This window comes from Lithobates pipiens, unplaced genomic scaffold (assembly GCF_037356315.1).
Source record: "Lithobates pipiens isolate NorthernLeopardFrog02 unplaced genomic scaffold, aLitPip1_a1.2 Scaffold_30, whole genome shotgun sequence".
Classification (NCBI taxonomy): Eukaryota; Metazoa; Chordata; class Amphibia; order Anura; family Ranidae; genus Lithobates; species Lithobates pipiens.
This window is the reverse complement of record NW_027507791.1, coordinates 102,195,774-102,219,075: the sequence shown is the minus strand read 5'-3', so window position 1 is coordinate 102,219,075 and position 23,302 is coordinate 102,195,774.

The window sequence follows — 23,302 nt, the reverse complement described above, 5'->3', positions numbered from 1 at the left end:
TGGATCAGGGTGTTTCAGGACAGATGCAGATGTGAAAAGTCTTTTTAGGGTGTCAAAAGCTTTCTGAGCTTCCGGAGACCAAGAGAATCTTGTACCTTGCTTGGTTAAACTTGTAATGGGGGATATAATTGCAGAAAAATTTCTGATGAATTTTCGATAAAAATTTGCAAACCCCACGAAACGTTGGACACCCTTCTTATCACTGGGAGCAGGCCAATCCAGGATGGCTGTAACCTTCTGGGGATCTATCTGGATGCCTTTGATGGAAATGATTAAACCCAGGAATTGGATGCTTTGGCGTTCAAATACACATTTCTCTGGTTTCGCATAAAGTCTGTGTTGTTGAAGGCGACTCAATACATTCTTGATGTGACTACGGTGGTGATCTAGAGAGGGAGAGAAGATTAGTATATCATCAAGATAAACAGCAACAAAAAGATCCAGGAAATCTCGGAAGACATCGTTGATGAAGTGCTGAAAAGTAGCGGGAGCATTGCAAAGTCCAAAGGGCATTACGAGGTATTCGAAATGCCCAAACCGTGTGTGGAACGCCGTCTTCCATTCATCCCCCTCTCGTATGCGAACCAGGTTATAAGCACCCCGAAGATCCAATTTCGTGAAAATAGTGGCCATACCGAGTCACTGGAATAATTCAGGCACAAGTTGAAGAGAGTAACGTTTTTTTACAGTGATCTAATTGAGTTCACGGTAGTCCACACAGGGGCGTAATGAGTGGTCCTTTTTTTCTACAAAGAAGATCCCCGCACTGGCGGGAGACATGGAAGGGCGAATGAACCCCTTTTTAAGGTTGTCATCAATGTAGTCTTTCAAAGCAACAAGTTCAGATTCAGATAGAGGAAAGATCCTGCCAGAAGGAACTTCAACCCCAGGGAGGAGCTCAATTGGACAGTCATAGGCCCTGTGAAGAGGAAGCATTTCTGCCCCTTTTTTGCTGAAAACGTCCAAAAAGTTGTGGTATTCCACTGGAACAGCTTGGCGAGCTTCGGACTCCACATCGATGCACAGCAGGTTCTGATGATTCTCTTGCCAGCAATGCTGAAGGCAATAGGGGGAAAGAAATTTGATTTCTTCCGTAACCCAGTTAATGTGAGGGTTATGAGCTTTTAACCAAGGCATACCCAGAATGATTGGGAACAGAGGGGAGGCAATGGCATCTAGGCATAGAAGCTCTTGATGGTTCTTGGCAATGGTGGTGGATAACGGGATGGTTTCGTGAGTAACCAATCCAGATTTAATGGTGGATCCGTCTGCCAGATGTACAGAAAGTCTCTGAGCCTTGGGTAGTAGAGGAATGTGATGTTTGGCAGCAAAAGCTAAATCTATGAAACAGCTGCAAGCTCCAGAGTCAATTATAGCGGGAGTCTGGATAATTCCTCCTGGGAGCTGCAACAAAATGGAAAGAGGAAGATGAGCAGAGTTATTGGGTAGAGATGAAGGAGAAGCGAATGTAACTGAGAGGCACTTACGGATTTTGACTGGGCAAGACCTCACATAATGTCCTGATCCTCCACAGTACAGGCAAAGATTTAGCTGGCGTCTGCGCTGGCGTTCTTCTGTAGTCAAAGAAGGGCGGAGGAGACAAAGCTGCATGGGTTCAGATGCATCTGAAGCAGATGCGGCAGGAGCAGGTGAAGCGGGACTGAAAGAACCAGGCACTCTTGGAAGCATCCATACTGGGCGTGACTGGTCGGTGGCTCGTTCCGACCTACGTTCCCTTAGGTGACGGTCACTCTGGATTGACAAATTTAAGTGTCTCCAAGGTGGAAGGGACACCTGTTCATGCTAGCTCGTCCTTGAGCTGATCAGAAAGGCCCATTTGGAACTGGTAACGCAGGGCAGCATCATTCTAGCTGGTATCGGAACTCCATCGCCTAAATTCAGAAACATAGTCCTCCACGGCCCTGCGACCCTGCCGAAGCATGTGAAGAGCAGCTTCCGTAGTAGTGGCTTGCTGTTGGTCTTCATATAACTGAGCCATGGCTTCAAAAAAAGAGGCTAAGTCCGTCAGAGATGTGGCCTTTTGTTCAAGGAGCCGGTAGGCCCAGGCCTGCGGTTCCCCTTGAAGCAAGGAAATGACAAACCCGACCTTGGTGGCTTCCAGGGAGAAGGTGCGTGGTTGTAGTGCAAAATAGTTTGCATGCGTTGCGAAAGGCTCTGAACTTGTTGCGTTCTCCTTGGAACTTTTCAGGAGTTGGAACTCTGGGTTCAGGTGGTAGCATAACAATTGCGGGGGTTGCTGGCATCCCAGAAGTGGAAGGTGCTTGAGCAGTAGCAGAGGCACACAAGGTCTGTATTTGGCCTTCCAGCTGGGTATAACCCTGTTGTAAGTCCTTTACGACTTGGGTTAATCCGGCTAGGTGTTGGCAGAGTTCCTCCATAGGAGAGGGCCCTCGCACAGGCTCAGATATGGCTGTCTGCTACTGTCACGTACCTGGTGATGGAGCCTGATATGCAGAGGACAGCCTCTCTTACAACTCTGACTTGGAGCCCCTGATAGAGCTGACAGGAAGCACCGAGATGCAGAGTCGCACGAGTGCCTGGCGGGATCACTGAACCTGGAGCTGGCTCGGAGCACTCGGCCGGGCTGTAGAGGTGTCTGTAGGAATCCCAGAGAAGTGGTAGGCAGGTAGCTGGAACAAGTAGACAACTGGTCCCCACAGGCAGGAGTGCAGATGCAGCAGAAGGGATGGTGGCACCCTCAAGGCTGAAGAGAAGGCAAGTACAGGCAGGCTGGGTCATACACAACGGGCACGTCAGGAACAGGGGCAGAAGCGGAAGCGGAATCAGATTACAGGCCGGGTCATCAACAGGCTGGCAGCGGAGTGGTAGAAGGAGCAGGCAGGTGTGGAGTGGGGGACAAGCTGGGGGTCGGATGCAGGCAGGAAACAGGAACGTCAGGAAGCAAGCCGTGTCACAACAGGAACAGAAGGCAGGTAAGTAATTGCAGGTTACACAGGGAACGCTGTAGAGCAGACAGCACTGAGCCTGGAAACTGGCCGAGTTTAAATAGCCTATTTGGGCAGCAAAAGCTGTCACATGGTGCGTGCGCACCAATGGCATCCTGACAGGGGCAGAGGTAGCAGGTCATCTTCTTCTGCAGCCATCTTGGGTGCTGGCATGCCCTTCCTGACATGAAGAGCTAACAGGTCGTCGTCTTCGGCAGCCATCTTGGGTGCTGGCATGCCGTTTCTGACACTTGTGGTCATATGAGACACTTGTGGTCATAAGATCAAGCTCTTTGGTATCAACTCAACTCTCAGTGTTTAGAGGAGGAGGAATCCTTCCTTTGATCTCAAGTTCTCCATCCTCACCATTAAACATGAAGGTGGAAACATTATGCTTTAGGGGTGTTTTTCTGCTAAGGGGACAGGACAACTTCACTGCATCAAAGGGACAATGGACGGGACCATGTACCATCAAATCATGGATGGGAACCTCCTTCCCTCGGCCAGGGCATTAAAAATGGGTCGTGGATGGGTATTCCATCATGACAATGCCCCAAAATACACGGCCAAGGCAACAAAGGAGTGGCTCAAGAAGAAGGACATTAAAGTCCTGGAGTGGAGATTGCCAACAAGAATTTTGCCACCAAGTACTAAGTCATGTTTTGCGAAGGGGTTAAATACTTATTTCATTCATTAAAATGCTAATTAATTAATAACTTTTTTGTAAATGCTGTTTTCTGGATTTTTTGTTATTCTGTTGGTAAAATTAACCTACCAAAAAATTAGCAGGGGATCAAATACTTTTTTTCCCTCACTTGCAATTCCTCCCCCCCAGACTGGCAATTCTGTTGTCTACTGTGCCTCCTGTTCTCATTTCACTAGAGTTGTGTCTCATTAATACTGGTGGTGTGTTACTGGCCAGATCACCAGGTGAAAACAGAAGGATAAAAGCAAACAAAAGAGGACTGATGCAGCCACCACATCTAATGATTGATGAACTGCAATATAATACATATTTGGTTCTGGTTTTAAAGTGTTTCTAAACTGAAAAACTAAAAATTATAGTATTGCAGCTTACCTTAGATGTGGTGGCTGCATTAGTTTTCTTTTTTTAAATGTGTTTTCCTTTATATTAAACTGATAATCCTACCAGTAACACCCTTTCTGTCCTAGGACTACAATCGTACTGAGCAGTGTTGTTGCTGTAATCTGGTCATAAATTTCAAATGACATTTCTTAGCAAAATTAATATTTTTTTTGGAATGAATGGACTTTACAGAAAGAAAACCATATACACTGTTAGAAATTTGTTCATAATAGAAACATTCCTAAGAATTTTTGTTCAAAATTCTACCCATCTATGGCCAGCTTTAGGAAAGGGGTGTGTTAGGACTGAATAACACAATTGTGAAGTGGAACGAAATTTATTGGATAATTTAAACTTTTTTAGCAAATAAAAAAATGAAAAGTGGGGCGTGCAAAATTATTCGGCCCCTTTACTTTCAGTGCAGCAAACTCACTCCAGAAGTCCAGCGAGGATCTCTGAATGATCCAATGTTGTCCTAAATGACTGATGGTGATAAATAGAATCCACCTGTGTGTAATCAAGTCTCTGTATAAATGCACCTGCTCTGTGATAGTCTCAGGGTTCTGTTGAAAGCGCAGAGAGCATCATGAAGACCAAGGAACACACCAGGCAGGTCCGTAATACTGTTGTGGAGAAGTTTAAAGCCGGATTTGGATACAAAAAGATTTCCCAAGCTTTAAACATCCCAAGGAGCACTGTGCAAGTGATCATTTTGAAATAGAAGGAGTATCAGACCACTGCAAATCTACCAAGACCTGGCCGTCCCTCTAAACTTTCAGCTCAGACAAGGAGAAGACTGATCAGAGATGCACCCAAGAGGCCCATGATCACTCTGGATGAACTGCAGAGAACTACAGCTGAGGTGGGAGAGTCTGTCCATAGGACAACAATCAGTCGTACACTGCACAAATCTGGCCTTTATGGAAGAGTGGCAAGAAGAAAGCCATTTCTCAAAGATATCCATAAAAAGTCTCGTCTAAAGTTTGCCACAAGCCACCTGTGAGACACACCAAACATGTGGAAGAAGGTGCTCTGGTCAGATGAAACCAAAATCAAACTTTTTGCCCACAATGCAAAACGATATGTTTGGCGTAAAAGCAACACAGCTCATCACCCTCAACACACCATCCCCACTGTCAAACATGGTGGTGGCAGCATCATGGTTTGGGCCTGCTTTTCTTCAGCAGGGACAGGGAAGATGGTTAAAATTGAGGGAAAGATGGATGCAGCCAAATACAGGACCATTCTGGATAAAAACCTGTTGGGAGTCTGCAAAAGACCTGAAACTGGGACGGAGATTTATCTTCCAACATGACAATGATCCCAAACATACAGCAAAATCTACAAAGGAATAGTTCACAAATAAACGTATCCAGGTGTTAGAATGGCCAAGTCAAAATCCAGACCTGAATCCAATCGAGAATCTGTGGAAAGAACTGAAAACTGCTGTTCACAAACGCTCTCCATCCAACCTCACTGAGCTTGAGCTGTTTTGCAAGGAAGAATGGGCAAGAATTTCAGTCTCTCGATGTGCAAAACTGATAGAAACATACCCCAAGCGACTTGCAGCTGTAATCGCAGCAAAAGGTGGCTCTACAAAGTATTAACGCAAGGGGGCCGAATAATTTTGCATGCCCCACTTTTCATTTTTTTATTAGTTAAAAAAGTTTCAAAAATCCAATAGATTTCGTTCCACTTCACAATTGTGTCCCACTTGTTGGTGATTCTTCACAAAAAATAAAAATTTTATATCTTTGTTTGAAGCCTGAAATGTGACAAAAGGTTGAAAAGTTCAAGGGGGCCGAATACTTTCACAAGGCACTATATATATATATATATATATATATATATATATATATATATATACGCACACACACACACACACACACACACACTGAAAATACAGGGGTAGGAGCCCTCTAATGCCGTGTACACATGACCGGACTTCAAGGGCGCCGAATACTTTCGCAAGGCACTATAACACCTCCCTCTGGTCTAATAGGCAGGTGTTTTGGAGTCCATGAAGATAGCAGGGAACAATGCCAAGTGCTCACAATACAGAGGCAAAATGCACAGGATGTTCTGAGCTTACAAGATTAACTTTTTTTTCTTTTGTCAAAAAGATTTAATAGAACACGTTCAATGGTATATGCTTTTTGTGCAAAACTTTGTATATAGTAGGTAAGTATTGCCTCTTTTTTATTTAAAAAAACAGACTTTAGTATTTTAAAGTCCAACTTTGGGAAAACGAACTGTGCCCACACTGCAAGGGTTAACTTCTCATTTCTGTCCAGGCTGACCTGAGAAGCACAGTTACTTACCCAATCCCTGCTTGTTTGGCATAAAATACTCTCTCATGCTCCGGTATCAGTCTTTAAGATGCCAGAGGACCTAGACTCCAACACATGCCTGAAATCTGGGGAAAAGCCTTGTTGTCTTTTTCTGATATGGAGCATTATCTGTCTGCCAGCTCTGCTCTCACCATTCCCACTCTTTTATACATAGCAATGAATGCTCAGCCATGCCAAGTGTCATGTTTGTACATCTATCAACCAAGACAGAAAGGGGAATTGTACCTGCATGTACACTGCCCCCTGAAACCTATGGGAACCAAAAGACAAATAGCATTGGCTTCATATTCCTGGCAAGGAAAATGCTCTTATAAACATCAAACTGCGCTTAATTTAAACAACCTTTAATGTGTCCTTTTGTAGTAAGAAAACAAAAAGTTGAGCTACGTGAAATATCAGTTCTTGTTGGCTCCCTGGCACCAGGCCTTAGGATGAATTTATCATTTTATCACTGTTCTGTATTTGACTACTACAAGGTAAAAAAAACAGGGACTTTCTAGGATGGCAGCCACAGATAAAGATTCAACAAATCAGTATAAAAAATATTCATCCTAACGGTTTAAAAAAGAAAATTCTAAATGTATTCACATTATGTAAGTATTTTACATCAATGCTCAATACAGTATTTTTATTTTTTTGACGAACATAAGGGTACTCGGTGTACCGCAGTAAATCCCTAGTTTATGTAGTAAAAAATGTTCAGCAGAAAATAGGACTTTATACGGTGCACAAACTTTCCTAAAACAACATCACAGTTAAAATAACTAATCATAAATAAATAATAAATAAATAAAATAAAATAATAAAAACAAAATGTATGATTTAAAGCGGTAGTAAACACGCAAATTTTTTTATTTTATTTTTTACCACCTGCAAAGCAAAAGGCATAATGAGCTAGTATGCACTGCATACTAGCTCATTATGAAATACTTACCTTAGAACGAGGCCCCGACATCTGGCCCGATCCACGCTGAGGGAGCTGACATGCTCCCTCGGTGTTTCTTCCAGGTATCGCGGCTCCAGCGCTGTGAGTGGCCGGAGCCGCGATATCGTCACTCCCACGCATGCGCACGGGCGATTTCATCCCGGCCGGGTCTGGCCACTGCCGGACTTTCAGCCGAGAATCCCCTTGTGCACATGCGCCGCTGCAGTCAGCGGCGCATACCGAGGGGAATATCTCCTAAACCGTACAGGTTTAGGAGATATTTTTTTTACCTACAGGTAAGCCTTACTATAGGCTTTCCTGTAGGTAAAAGTAAAAAAAATTAGTATACAACCACTTTAAATGTTCTTATGCATACTGTATATAAAAACACAGAAAAAATGCAAGATACATCATTGCCCTTACAGTGGAACTTTAGTAAAAAAAAAAAATGTCCTGACAGGTCACGTCATACTGGCACCTTTTGCAGGCATAGCTATATAAAACATTAAAAATAAGTGCCTATACTGTTTAAAATCCAGTAATACACTGTCTCGCCCTGCTCTGCACATGCTCAGTTGCTCTTTATTTTTAGGCACTGTGCCGAATTTGTTGAGGCTGATCTGCTGACAGCCTAAAGATTTAATGCTGGTCAAGACTTTGGGCTTTAGTAAAATGGCAACCTCCAGCAAGGAGAAACAGGAGTAATGCGGGAGGCAATTTACAGCACACACTAATTTTGATAACATTAGGATGGAAATATTTTTATCAAATTGTTATGGGTAAAATTCCATTTTAAGCATGATCCCTGCCCTTCAACCGCAAACATATTAATACAGTATTCTTAGTACTCATGTATTAAGTATTGGTACATAAATAGAGGTAAGAAATTATGAAGTGAGTATGCGTCCCAATTTATTTCACAAAGAGCTTCTTCAAGGGATCTGGGCACTGATAACAAAGTATGTATACAATGGGTTACATTATATAATGTTAAAGTACATAAATATCCTGAAATTAGGTCATAGAATACTAGCTAGGTGCACAATATTGTGTTTCCACTTTAGGAAAAGTAGGCGCAGCATACTGGCAGATTTCAGGGTGATGAGAGGTGACAACTGGATGAGAGTGGGCCCCCCCCCCCCCCCCACCAAAGCAAAAAGAAAAGACATGAGAGCAAGCCTAAGGGAGACATTAGGCTTGCTACATGTTCATCTAAAATATAATACATGTAATAATAAATGTATTGATGGTGAAACAAAAACATTACATCTCATTTGTGTGGATCCCAGATAATATGGCATCGGAGACATAAAATTCTGCGTGGGAAGGAAAGAGTCCCGCCAACTGGGTCACCGGCCATATAATGTGTACATTCCAAAGTAGACATAGTACAATATATTTTTAACGTTGCCCCATATAATATATGTTTAGTGCATTAGCTCCAAGATATATAATAATATGTAGCCAACAGTACCTAACACATTATGGTGTCTCCTGCCAGCAAGCTATCAGAGTCTAAACATGCCGATACCCATACTTTTCTTTAAATAGGGCCACTGTGTCTAGGCTCCACTCCAATGCCCACCACCAGAACTTACATCAGTGGTATATGGGGTAGGTGGATGTGCCATCTGGCGTGAGTGTACATGTTCAATGGTGGCGGGGCAGGTGCCAGCAAGAGAACCCCACCCCAGTCTCCCGCCAGGCTACAGATGTCTAGGATGATGCCAGGGACAGTCGTTGCATGCGTGGCATCTCCCAGGCAACCCAAACTGAGCCAGGAAGATGGAGCCACAGGCTGAGCCAGCCCTGCCCCCAGCAAGGACCAGCAGACCACAAAACAAAAAATTGAATAACATTTACGAAACCGAGGGGCACAAAATCACATGCCACAAAAGCAAACACACCATAAACAATCTTGCAGCCATCCAATCACACACAAAGACCCCCCCCACACACACACACACACACACACACACACCAATCACAAACAAACAAAACAATACAAAAACACCAGGCCTGTCTCTGGGTTTTGTGTGTGGCCTTATGGTACATTCATCCATCGCACATACTGCTGATGCAAGTTTCACTTTCTTTTTAGTGCCCAGAACCCCTGAAAAGCTCTTTGCGAAACACGAGGGACATTCTCCTAATGCACACTTACCTCATTGTTGAAAACAGTTTCTGCCCACTATATATGTACCAATATTTTTTATGAGCACTAAGAATATTGTACCAATATGTTTGTTTGAGGTTGAAGGGTGGAGATCATGCTTAAGGGCAATTATGTATGTTGCATTGTTTCTGTGTTTTTTTTTTTATATGCATAAGAACATTTTAATTAGACAATAGACAATAAATCTTGTTTTTAAATATAAACATGTTTGTTTTGGGGAAGTTTTTGCACCCTTTAAAGTCCCATTTTTTTTCTTGACAGACAAAAAAAATCACAGATATATTTGCACAGATAACACATTGCGGTTAACTCAAGTGTAAAGCCCCGTACACACGAGAGAACTTATGTCCGACAGACTTCCAAAGGAGTTCTGCCGGAGTTCTGCCTGAGCGGACTTGGCCACACACAATCACACCAAACTCCGACGGATTCGAACGTGATGACGTACGACTGGACTCGAATAAGGAAGTTCATAGCCAGTAGCCAATAGCTGCCCTAGCGTCGGTTTTAGTCCGTCGGAATAGCATACACACGAGCGAATTTTTCGAAGGGACCGAGTCCGGCGGAGTTCCGTTGGAAAAATTTGAAGCATGTTCCATTTTCCAAAGTCCGTCAGACTTTTGCGAATCAAAAGTCCGTTGCAGCCCACACACGATCGAATAGTCTGACGGAATCATTCCGTCGGACTTTGGATGTTGAAAAGTCCGCTTGTGTGTACGCGGCATAAGGGTTCATGCATTAAGACTGGACTGCCAACAGACCAATTAACAGACATAATGTTTTTTTCCCCCTTCATTATGTATAGTGGCAACATACATTAATTAAATGCATAGGTTTGAATGGCCCATAACTTTTATGATTCCTTTCACTAAGGGCCCATTCACACCACTGCACTGCTGTAATTTTATGTATGTCGGTGTGCTACCATTCATTGTGCCTGGTACTACCTTTACCATGTACTCACTTTGCAGCATACAGCAACGCTTGTTAATTCATTACTATGCTTTTCAGTTTGCTAACAAAGAATTTGCAGGTATGTTGTGGTGCATTAGGCCAACCATCTCAAAAAATGGGTTTGCATAAATGCAACACATGTTAACCACTTGCCGACCCACTCACAGTAATTTTAGTGCAAGCAGGTGGCAGCTACAAGCTCATCGACATACCAGTACTGACTGGTATGTTCCTGAGCACATGCACACTGGCACACTCCCTGGTGTGATCCTGTGGCCAGGGTACAATGTAATCATCACAGTTATAATCAATAATAGCGTAAATAACAACTACAGACACTGAACTACTCTGATGAGCATGTAAAAAATTGATTTAAACAAGAAAGATCTTAAAAGAAAAAGACCGTTAAACAAATTATTAAAACATTCTTTTTCATTACACATTGTCAGCAGTCACTATCCCTGATCACCACCTCACCAGTCATCTTAACATAAAGGGAAACAAAGCAGGATGGGATGCTGCGTGTTTTTGCGATATGAGCTAAAAGGACTGCCCAACATATATTGTCATTCGCTTGGTGTGTAGGCATAAATTCTACTTGATCACGATGCGCAAGTTTACCTATGATTCTATTAACCACTTCCAGACCACCTCACGCTGATATATGTCCTAACTTTGAAGAGGAATATCATTGTTATGGCAGCAGCTAGCTGACGGACTTTAGAAATAGAACATGTTTCAAATCTTTCCACCGGAACCAGTTCCTATCAAGAAAACCTCTCGTCTGTATGTAGGTCCAACGGACCAACGACGACTCAAGGGCAAGTCCGGTCATGTGTACACGGCATTAGAGGGCTCCTACCCCTGTATTTTCAGTGTGTGTGTGTGTGTGTGTGTGTGTGTGTGTGTGTGTGTGTGTGTGTGCGTATATATATATATATATATATAGTGCCTTGTGAAAGTATTCGGCCCCCTTGAACTTTTCAACCTTTTGCCACATTTCAGGCTTCAAACATAAAGATATAAAATTTTTATTTTTTGTGAAGAATCACCAACAAGTGGGACACAATTGTGAAGTGGAACGAAATCTATTGGATTTTTTAAACTTTTTTAACTAATAAAAAAAGAAAAGTGGGGCGTGCAAAATTATTCGGCCCCCTTGCGTTAATACTTTGTAGAGCCACCTTTTGCTGCGATTACAGCTGCAAGTCGCTTGGGGTATGTCTCTATCAGTTTTGCACATCGAGAGACTGAAATTCTTGCCCATTCTTCCTTGCAAAACAGCTCGAGCTCCGTGAGGTAGGATGGAGAGCGTTTGTGAACAGCAGTTTTCAGCTCTTTCCACAGATTCTCGATTGGATTCAGGTCTGGACTTTGACTTGGCCATTCTAACACCTGAATACGTTTATTTGTGAACCAATTTTTCTGTAGGTTTGGGATCATTGTCTTGTTGGAATTTAAATCTCCGTCCCAGTTTCAGGTCTTTTGCAGACTCCAACAGGTTTTCATCCAGAATGGTCCTGTATTTGGCTGCATCCATCTTCCCTGTCCCTGCTGAAGAAAATCAGGCCCAAACCATGATGCTGCTACCACCATGTTTGACAGTGGGAATGGTGTGTTGAGGGTGATGAGCTGTGTTGCTTTTACGCCAAACATATCGTTTTGCATTGTGGGCAAAAAGTTCGATTTTGGTTTCATCTGACCAGAGCACCTTCTTCCACATGTTTGGTGTGTCTCCCAGGTGGCTTGTGGCAAACTTTAGACAAGACTTTTTATGGATATCTTTGAGAAATGGCTTTCTTCTTGCCACTCTTCCATAAAGGCCAGATTTGTGCAGTGTACGACCAATTGTTGTCCTATGGACAGACTCTCCCACCTCCGCTGTAGTTCTCTACAGTTCATCCAGAGTGATCATGGGCCTCTTGGCTGCATCTCTGATCAGTCTTCTCCTTGTCTGAGCTGAAAGTTTAGAGGGAATGCCAGGTCTTGGTAGATTTGCAGTGGTCTGATACTCCTTCCATTTCAAAATGATCGCTTGCACAGTGCTCCTTGGGATGTTTAAAGCTTGGGAAATCTTTTTGTATCCAAATCCGGCTTTAAACTTCTCCACAACAGTATTACGGACCTGCCTGGTGTGTTCCTTGGTCTTCATGATGCTCTCTGCCTTTTCAACAGAACCCTGAGACTATCACAGAGCAGGTGCATTTATACAGAGACTTGATTACACACAGGTGGATTCTATTTATCACCATCAGTCATTTAGGACAACATTGGATCATTCAGAGATCCTCGCTGAACATCTGGAGTGAGTTTGCTGTACTGAAAGTAAAGGGGCCGAATAATTTTGCATGCAACACTTTTCAGTTTATTTGCTAAAAAAGTTTAAAATATCCAATAGATTTCGTTCCACTTCACAATTGTGTCCCACTTGTTGGTGATTCTTCACAAAAAATTTAAATTGTATATCTATGTTTGAAGCCTGAAATATGGCAAAAGTTGAAAAGTTCAAGAGGGCCGAATACTTTCGCAAGGCACTGTGTGTATGTGTGTGTGTGTATATGTGTATATATATATATATATATATATATATATATATATATATATATATATATATATATATATATATATATATATATATATATATATATATTGTACAGGACGCCGTGGCTGGGTCCTGGAAGGACGCTATATTTCCCCTCTGTTTGGGTTGTGGTCTTTTTAAATGAATAAAATTGATTAACCCACCTGTTAAGGGAGTGCCTTTAAAAAAACAAGACAGGAAGTGGTAGGGGTGTGGAGGAGTGGAGAACACATGGTGGATGGTGTTTGGTGTTTGTTTTGGGTTGCAGCAACTGAAGTGGACAGCAGTGTCCTGTTTGGAAGGCTCCTGGCAGGGGAAGCTGCCTGCCATCAAGATCAAGCTCTGTTTCTGATAAAGACAGCTATTCTGGACTTTGCAAGTCGGTGAGACTACAAACCTTTTTCCTTTTGTTTTTGGCTGCTGTAAGCTATTTAAGTTAATAAACCCTTTGTTGTATGAAAAGCCTGTGTCCTGCGATCTACCTGGTCCCCCGAACATTACAAGTGGTGCTCGAATGCGGGCAGGACAAAGTAACAGGCGTTTTCTTGCTATTTTTTTTTTTTTGCATTGGATCTGAACTGACATTTAAAGGGACAGTACAGTGAATTTATGTCCTGGGTTAAAGCTGCACAACTGTTGAAAGCTGAAACAATGGAGGAGCTAATTAAACAGCTGTCCTTAGCTAATATACAAGCGCAGACTCGCCATGAGGAAGCTAATCAGCGCTTAGCAACCCAGCTGGAGGTACAAAAAACGCACCACAGTGAGTTGGTGGCCCAGTTAGCAGCCCAGCTAGCGACCCAACAAGAGGTTATGCAGGCTCAGATGGCGGCCTTAAAAGAAGCAGTGCAGCAGCTTTCTCAGGGCCGTGAACAAGTGGCCGTTGCCCCTGGCAACCAGGTGACCATAAGGGCAAGCCATTTTTTGCAGAAGTTGTCCCTGAGTGATGACGTAGAGGCGTTTCTGGCAACATTTGAGAGGACGGCAGAGAGAGAAGGGTGGCCCCAGGACCAGTGGGCCGGCTTAATTGCTCCTTTCCTCACCGGAGATTCTCAAAAAGCCTATTTTGACCTACCACCAGAAGATGCTAAAAATTATCAAAAACTAAAGGCAGAAATACTGGCTCGGTTGGGGGTGACTACGGCCGTTCGGGCCCAACGAGTGCACCAATGGAAGTATCATTCAAACCGGCCACCGCGATCTCAAATGCATGACCTGGTGCAACTAGTAAAAAAATGGCTGCAGCCTGAAGTGTTGTCTGGCCCCCAAATTGTGGAGCGGGTCGTGCTGGACCGATACTTAAGGTCACTGCCAGATGACCTTCAACGGTGGGTCAGCCATGGAGACCCCAAAACCGCGAACTGCCTTGTTGAGATGGTGGAACGATATACGGTGGTGGAGGATCTGCTTGGCCCCACCAAGCGTCAAGGGCCCAGTCTGCCACGGCCCTTCCGACCAACTGCCGCCCTTCGAAAGGATGTCCCCAGGAGCCCTGGAACCAACACCCCGGAAGGCCAAGAGTCACACCCGTTACCCCCTCAGCGACCTGTTCCTGATCGGAGAGGAGGGGATGTACAATGTTGGCGATGTCATGCCTGGGGCCATACCTGGGCCCACTGCCCATTGCAGGAAGAACCCATGGAGTGCGGGGTTCTTCGGAGGGGGTCTTTTTATGCTCATAAAGCGTGTACAACACATCTTGACCTTGGAGAGGGGAAGTTTGAGTGTGAAGTCCAAGTGAACCACCACCCTGCACAGGCTTTGCTGGACTCTGGAAGCATGATAACCCTGGTTCACCCTAGAGTAATTGGGAAGATCGGTCCGGTAAGCAAAAGGTTGCGGGTTGTGTGCATTCATGGGGACACTAGAGAGTACCCTCTCATCTCGGTGTCCATCTCCACAGCATGTGGCACTGGTACTCAAGAGGTGGGGGTGGTAAAGAACATGGTACATGACATTATCATAGGACGTGACTGTCCGTTATTTACAAAACTTTGGAGACAAGGAGAACTGTCTGAAAGGTCCAGAGACTGGGAAGAAACTAGTCCCTCTGTTCCTGTTGTTGAGGGTAATAACCCTGAGATGCCACATATTCGTAATATGGACCCAGTTGATAAAAACGCCAAGACTTTGGTTAATAATGATGAAAATAGTGCTGATACTGTTAAGGATGTCAATATGTGGGGTTCTCAGACCTACCTGAACACTGAGGGGGGGGAACCTTCCCCGCTTCAGGTAATGCTGGGGGAAGAGGATGAGGAAATGGCCTCTACCCCTGACTTGCCAGATTTGGGTGTTCCCCAGGGGACATTTGGTACTGCCCAGATGCAGGACCCCACTTTGGCCAGGGCACGGGAACAGGTTGTAGTTATAAATGGGGAGCCCCAAGAGCCAGGTGCTAATGAGCGGTGGCCACATTTTTCAATATGTAATGAATTGCTTTATCGGGTTACTAAAGTGAGAGAAAATGTGGTAGAACAATTATTGGTACCCCAACAGTATAGACGCAAGGTCCTGGAACTGGCCCATGATGATGTTTTAGGGGGACACCTGGGAGTTGAAAAGACGGCACGGATCGCCGACCGGTTTTACTGGCCAGGCTTGAAAGCAGAGGTAAGGAGATACTGTACCTCTTGTCCCACCTGTCAGTTGACCGCTCCGGCGACCCATTTCCGGAGCCCGTTGGTCCCTCTGCCCATAATTGAGGTCCCATTCGAGAGGATAGCCATGGATATAGTGGGTCCCTTGGTAAAGTCGGCTCGAGGTCATTCTTACATACTGGTGATCCTCGACTATGCCACTCGATATCCTGAGGCGCTACCCCTGCGGAATACCTCCTCTAAGGCTATTGCACGGTAGTTATTCCAGTTGTTTACACGGACAGGTTTTCCCAAGGAAATTCTCACAGACCAGGGCACCCCGTTTATGTCGAAGGTTATGGCTGATGTGTGCAAACTGTTCCGGATTAAACAACTGCGCACATCGGTCTACCATCCCCAAACAGATGGATTGGTAGAACGTTTTAATAAGACCCTTAAGTCTATGCTCAAGAGAGTGGTACAAAGGGATGGGAAAGACTGGGACTGCCTGTTACCAGCCCTCCTATTTGCTATCCGAGAAGTGCCCCAGGCCTCCACTGGGTTTTCGCCTTTTGAATTGGTATATGGGCGGAGACCTCGTGGATTACTGGACTTTGTTAAAGAAGAATGGGAAAGTGAACCAATTCAGCATAAAAGTGTTCTTGAATATGTCTCTCAAATGCAGGAGAGGATCCGAACTGTAATGCCGCTAGTTAAGGAACATTTACAAAAAGCCCAGGAGGCTCAACGACGGGTCTATAATAGGGCAGCCAAAATTAGGAACTTCCAAGTGGGGGATCGAGTAGCAGTGTTGATTCCCACTGTGGAAAGTAAGTTCTTGGCCAGATGGCAAGGCCCTTTCGAGGTTGTAGAAAAAATGGGAGAGGTAAATTATAGAGTCCACCAGCCAGGCAAGAGGAAACCCTTTCAGATATATCATGTAAATTTGTTAAAGCCCTGGACAGACAGGGAACCAGTGACCTCCCTGGCTAGTACAAAACTTGAGCCTCGGGTTGGGGTGGAGAGTGTCCAAGTAGCAAATACCCTGTCTAAAACCCAAAGTCAGCAGGCAAAGGAGTTCTTGCAGAGAAATAAAGAAAAATTTTCAGACTTGCCAGGGCTCACTAGTGTCATAGAGCATGATATTGTCACAGAACCAGGAGTCAAAGTTTTTGTCCGGCCCTACCGCATCCCAGAGGCTCAAAGGAAGGCCGTTTCAGAGGAAGTAAAAAAGATGTTAGACCTAGGGATTATTGAGGAATCGCAGAGTGAGTGGTCGAGCCCGATTGTGTTGGTACCGAAGCCCAACGGGACTCTACGATTTTGCAATGATTTCCGGAAACTTAATGAAGTTTCCCGGTTTGATGCCTACCCCATGCCCCGGGTAGATGAGCTTATCGAGAGACTAGGTCCAGCCAGGTATATCACTACGTTAGACCTTACCAAGGGGTATTGGCAAATACCGTTGACTAAGGCCGCTAGAGAGAAAACAGCTTTTTCTACCCCAGAGGGGAGTTTTCAGTACAAAAGGATGCCTTTTGGATTGCAAACTGCTCCAGCCACGTTCCAGAGAGCAATGGATAGGATTTTACGACCTCACCGGAAGTATGCCTCAGTATACTTGGACGATATAGTCATTTTTAGCAAAGACTGGGAATCACATTTGCCCAAAGTGCAGGCAGTGCTGGACTCTCTTTGAAAGGAGGGGTTTACAATAAACCCTGAAAAATGTGCTTTGGGAATGGAGGAGGTGAAATACCTGGGTTATATCGTGGGTAGAGGGGTAGTGAAATCTCAGGTCAACAAGATAGAGGCTATACAGAATTGGCCCCGCCCCCTCACAAAAAAGCAGGTACGTGCATTCCTGGGCATGGTGAGATACTACAGGAGGTTTGTACCCAACTTTGCCACGTTGGCGGCTCCGTTGACCGATCTGACTAAGGGTCGGAAATCGGTCATGGTGGAGTGGAATGCAGACGCTGAGAAGGCTTTTTTGGAGCTCAAGGCGGCGCTGTGCCAACACCCTGTCCTTGTAGCACCCAATTTTTCAAAAGAATTTGTTGTCCAGACTGATGCTTCCGATGTAGGATTGGGAGCGGTGTTGTCACAGGTTATTCATGGCGAGGAACACCCGATAGTCTTCCTCAGCAGGAAGTTAACACCAGCGGAGAAAAACTATGCCATAATTGAACAAGAGTGTCTGGCCATTAAGTGGGCTCTGGAATCCCTCAGATATTACCTTTTGGGAAGGAAGTTTAGGTTGATTTCTGACCATGCCCCTTTAACATGGCTGAGACAGGGAAAAGGGACTAATGCCAGGGTTACCCGGTGGTTCCTGGCACTCCAGGAATTTAAATTTGTAGTGGAGCATAGGCCCGGGAGACTTCATCAAAATGCAGATGCCCTCTCCCGAGTCCATTGTTTGAGCTCCACTGTTGCCTCCACCTCCTTGGCGTTGGGGCACAGGGGGGGGATATGTACAGGACGCCGTGGCTGGGTCCTGGAAGGACGCTATATTTCCCCTCTGTTTGGGTTGTGGTCTTTTTAAATGAATAAAATTGATTAACCCACCTGTTAAGGGAGTGCCTTTAAAAAAACAAGACAGGAAGTGGTAGGGGTGTGGAGGAGTGGAGAACACATGGTGGATGGTGTTTGGTGTTTGTTTTGGGTTGCAGCAACTGAAGTGGACAGCAGTGTCCTGTTTGGAAGGCTCCTGGCAGGGGAAGCTGCCTGCCATCAAGATCAAGCTCTGTTTCTGATAAAGACAGCTATTCTGGACTTTGCAAGTCGGTGAGACTACAACCCTTTTTCCTTTTGTTTTTGGCTGCTGTAAGCTATTTAAGTTAATAAACCCTTTGTTGTATGAAAAGCCTGTGTCCTGCGATCTACCTGGTCCCCCGAACACTACAATATATATATATATATATATATATATATATATATATATATATATATATATATATATATATATATATATACCTCACCTCAGGCGGGTGGGTGTCTGTATGCTGCCATGAAGATGCAACAGGAAAGGAAAATTACGGAAAGGTGAGTATATGATTTTCCGTTTTCCTGTCGCATCATGGCAGCATACACCTATGAAGAATAACTCGCAAACGTATGAGCAGAAAATATGTTTATTTACAAGGAATAGAGGTGGTTGGTTGGACTGTATGATTGCTCTTCCAAATTCTACCGTGGACAACCTAGCGGAGTCAACTTTATAATGTGAAATAAAGGTGTTTTTTGAAGACCAGGTGGCTGCTTTGCAAATGGTTTCTGAAGACACCCTGCAGTAGGCCGCCCAGGAGGTCGCCATTGCCCTTGTGGAGTGTACCCTTAAGCCCTCAGGTATTTGTGCTTGGTTAGATGAGTAAGCTCTTTTACTGGTCTTCACCAACCATGCTGCAATGGTGCGAGAGGTCGCTGCTTGTCCTCTCCTAAAGCCATGTGGTTTGACTAGGAAATTCTCCATCTTTCTCAGGTTACTGGTTGCCAAAAGGTAGGCCAAGATATTGGTCTTTACATCGAGTGGATAGGCATAACTCCTGGTTAAAGTGGAAGGAAGACGACACCTTCTGGATGAAGCGATCCAATGGCTTTAAGACTACCTTGTCTGAGTAGATGGTTAGGTATGGTTCCTTTGCCAGTAGGGTCTGCATCTCCAAGACTCTTTTAGAAGATGTAATTGCTATTAGATAAGTGACCTTGAGAGTTAGGTCCCACAGAGAGATGCCCTCTATCGGTAAGAATGGTTCATGGGATATGGCCTCTAGCACTACCGAATGGTCCCATGTCAGGAAGGAAGGTTTTCTAGGTGGCCCCAACTTTAGGCAGGCCTTTTGGAATTGAATGAAAAGGGGCTCCTGTGCCCTCTTTACTCCTGTCATGGCAGAAAAGGGCTGCCACGTTTACCTTCAGGGTACTAGACCCAAGGCCCTTATCTAAGCCTAGCTGGAGAAACTCAAGGATCTGAGTGACTGTTAGAGATGATGGGTCCCAGGACTGCTGTTGTGCGACTGAGAGAAACTTTTCCCAGATCATTTTATAGGTATTGTTGGTGGTGCATTTTCTGGCTTGAAGAAGAGTGCCTACCATTTCCTGGGAGCAACCTTGGACTAAGAACGTAGCCCCTTTGATCTCCAGGCTGCTAGGTGCAGCCTCTCCAGGAATGGGTGAAGGAGCTGTCCCTGCTAGAGTAAATCCGCTGTCATCGGGAGCGACAATGGCTTCGCTGTGTTCAGTTGGAGGAACATCGTGAACCATGGCTGCCTCGGTCAAAAGGGGAGGACTGCTATCACTGTAAACTATGACTTCTTGAGTCTGAGTAGAAATCTTGGAAAAAGGGGCGTTGGTGGAAAGATGTAGCCCAGACGGAAGTTCCAGTCATGCTGCAGACAGTCCGTGCCCTCCGCAGATGGGAAGGGAACTCTCGCCAGATACCTCTGGCACTTCATGTTGGTTGGTGTCGCTGCCAGATCTATATCTGGTATCCTCCAAGTTTTGGTTATGAGGGAAAAGGTTGGTGGCTTAAAACCCATTCGTTGTATACAAAATTCTGACTTGGAGAGTTGGCCAGTTGGTTTTGAACTCCTGGGACACACATTGCCGTTACTCCTGACAGGTTTAGCTATGCCCACTCGAGAACTGGGCGGACTTCCTGCATCATGGAGTGACTCCTGGTGCCTCTTTGCCTGTTGATATAGGCAACTGCCACCCTGTTGTCCAATTTTAACAGGACTTCTTTTCCGCTGAAGAGGGGGCTGAAGGCTAGCAGAGCTTGGAATGCTGCTTTCATCTCCAAAATATTTGAAACCACGTTTTGTCTTGAACGGCCAACGGCCTTGAACTGCGAAATGACGGTAGTGTGCCCCTCAGCCTTCCATGCTGGCGTCCGAAGGCATTACTTCTTGGGAAAGGGGGACTATATGCTTGCATCTCTTGAGATTGCTCAATCTGGTCCACCACCAGAGTGATTGTTTTACTTCTTTCTGGATCGTTATTGGTTGAGACAACGACACCCTGTTCCACTGTCTTAAAAGTTATGTCTGAAGAGGTCTTGTGTTCCACTGAGCCCATTTCACCATCGGAATGGTTGCTGAGAATGATCCCAATATGCTGAGGTACTCTCTGACTGAAAGTGTGGTAGAGGCAAGTAGCCTTTTTGATTTTTGGATCAAACTGGGAATTTTTTCCTGAGGGATTTCTATTGTGTTGAGGGGGGTATCTAGTTCCGCCCCCAGGAAAATCATTCCCCTTTGTGGGCTGTAAGTTGCTTTTCCCCCAGTTTATAATCCAGCTGAACTTTTGCAGGGTGGTGGTCAGAATAGATTGATACAGTAGGAGGGAATCTTGATTGTCCGCAAGAAGGAGGATATAGTCCAGGTAATGATAAATTCTTAAGCCTTGCTCCCTCAGTAAGGCTACCACTGGCAGCAAGACTTTGGTGAACTTTCTTGGAGTGGTGGAAATCCCAAACAGGAGATTTTGAAATTGGAAATGGTGTTGACCTACTGCGAAGTGGAGAAACTGTTGAAATTTTAAATCGAGGGAAAGCATCCAATCCCCGATGTTCATGGCCTAAAGAATTGACTGTAGGCTTTCCATCTTGAATGTCTCCACTAAGATTGACCGATTTGAGATTTTTCAAGTCCAGAACGGGGTTCCCGTCTTTTTCTTCACCAAGATAACGGGGCATAAAACCCTTTTCTCCTTTGGGATAGTGGAACTTTCCCTATGGCCTCCTTCTTCTGGATCAGTCCTTGAACATATTCTGTTAGTAGCATCCCTCTCTCTCTCTCGAGATGCCGGTAGTCTGGTTGTACAGAATTGGTCTCTTGGTGACGTCTCTTGAATCTCCATTTGTGCCCGAACTGGACAATAGCTACCATCCATGGGTCCTTTATTGTTTCTGCCCAGACCTGCTTGTACTTCATGAGCCTGGCCCCTACTATAGCTGGTTGGGCGGACGCACCTTCAAAAATACTTTTGATCCCCTGTGGTAGGGGTCTTGGATTTTTGGAGCTTGAGGAAAGATGACTGGGGGTTCTTCCAGTTCCTCCTATACTCTTTACCAGGCCTGTAAGATTTTGCCTCCCTCTATTTATCCAGAAGATTTCTCCTAGAGGCAGGTGCCCTTTGTTGTCTGGGTCTTCTGTCTGAAGGAATAGGGGCTGACTTCCCGCTGGTGACTTTGGAAATGGCCGAGTCCATTTTTTTTATCTGAAAAGGTTTGTGCCATCGAAAGGGATTTTACACTAGTTGGACTTTGAGGAGGGATCTGCCGACCAGGGTTTCAGCCAAAGCGCCCTTCCGGCTATCACTGAACTTAACATTGCTCTTGAAACAGATTTTATTATATCCACAGAGGCTTCTGCGAAAAAGTCGCCTGCAAGACTAAGCTCCTGGATGGCTGAAATTACCTTTTCCTGTTCCACCCCCTCTGTCACCAGCTTCTCGTCGGACCAGCTAGAGATAGCCTTCCCTAGTGTCCGGCGCCATCTTGGAAGCTGGAAAGAGGATGAAATGGGCGGGATTCTGCTGTCTGCACATGTGCGGAAGAGTTGAGACACTCTGCGCTATGCATAGGGTGCCTGTGGGACTACAGGGCTCAGAGGTGCCATTTAAAAAATATTTTTACAAGTGCTTAGAAAGGAAAGGCTGAAGGCTGCTGCAGGCAATAAACCTATTTAAGGTTTGTAAGGTGTTTTAGCAACATACCCCTAAGACCATCAGAATGGGATTCCTTCCGTTTAGCTCGTTTAGAGTCTGTACAGGTAAGGACTTCCACCCAGGAGAGACTTGAACCTGGCTGGGGCGAGAGCGGTAAGGGATGCATGTTTGGTCCTTGACAGGTGAGGAAAAAAAAGGAGAATACTGGGGCGGGAGCCCTCTCAGGGTTTAATAGCTATGCGGTCCTATCAGGTTGCGGAAGGCGGAACCACAACCCATAGGTGTATGCTGCCTTGATGCGACAGGAAAATGCGTTTTCATTTTTTTTTACACATTTTCCAAAAACTTCTGTAAAAAAATGAACCATTCAAAAGGCTCATTATGCCTCATAAATTATGCGTTTGGGTTTTTGCTTTCCAAAATGGGGTAATTTTGTGGGCAATTCCATTGTCCTGGTGCTCCAGGGTCTTCAAAACTGTAATAGGTGGTTGAGAAATGAGATGTGTCATTTATGCTCGTAGAACGCCTGAAGGTGTTACTTCAATGTGGGGCCTTTGTATGTGGCCAGGCTGTGTAAATGTCTCACATGCATCGTCATACTCGGGAAGAGTAGAAGAATGTATTTTGGGGTGTAATTTTATTGTATGCATATGCTGTGTGTGAGAAATAACCTGATAATATGACAATTTTGTAAAAAAATAAAATAAAAGAATCTACATTTTTCAAAGAATTGTGGGAAAAAATTACAACTTTAAAAAAAAAAACTCACCATGCTACTTAATACCTTGGAATGTCTACTTTCTAAAAAGGGGTAATTTGGGGAGCATTTGTACTTTCCTGACTTGTTAGTGTCTCAAGAAATGAGATACACCTGATGTACTGAAGGCCTGATCATATGTGATCAATTTTCAGTGATTGGCACCATGGTTTGTAGACTCTAACTTTCACAAAGACCAAATAATATACACTAATTTGGGTTATTTTTGCCAAAGATATGTAGCAGTATAAATT